Source organism: Bison bison, unplaced genomic scaffold, assembly GCF_000754665.1.
Source record: "Bison bison bison isolate TAMUID 2011002044 unplaced genomic scaffold, Bison_UMD1.0 scf7180017864456, whole genome shotgun sequence".
In the NCBI taxonomy this organism is placed as follows: Eukaryota; Metazoa; Chordata; class Mammalia; order Artiodactyla; family Bovidae; genus Bison; species Bison bison.
In genome coordinates this window covers 24,449,295-24,449,556 of record NW_011495018.1, presented here as the reverse complement: position 1 = coordinate 24,449,556, position 262 = coordinate 24,449,295, and positions in this window count along the sequence as shown.

Here is a 262-nt window from a genome sequence, read left to right as displayed (position 1 = left end):
TGCTCCTTGGAAGAAAAGCTATGAACAACCTAGATAGCATATTAAAAAAACAGAGACATTACTTTGCCAACAAATGTCCATCGCGACAAGGCTATGGTTTTTCCAGTAGTCATGTATGGATGTGAGAGTTGGACTATAAAGACAGCTGAGCTCTGAAGAACTGATGCTTTTGAACTGTGGTGTTGGAGAAGACTCTTGAGAGTCCATTGGACAGCAAGGAGATCCAACCAGTCCATCCTAAAGGAGGTCAGTACTGAGTGTT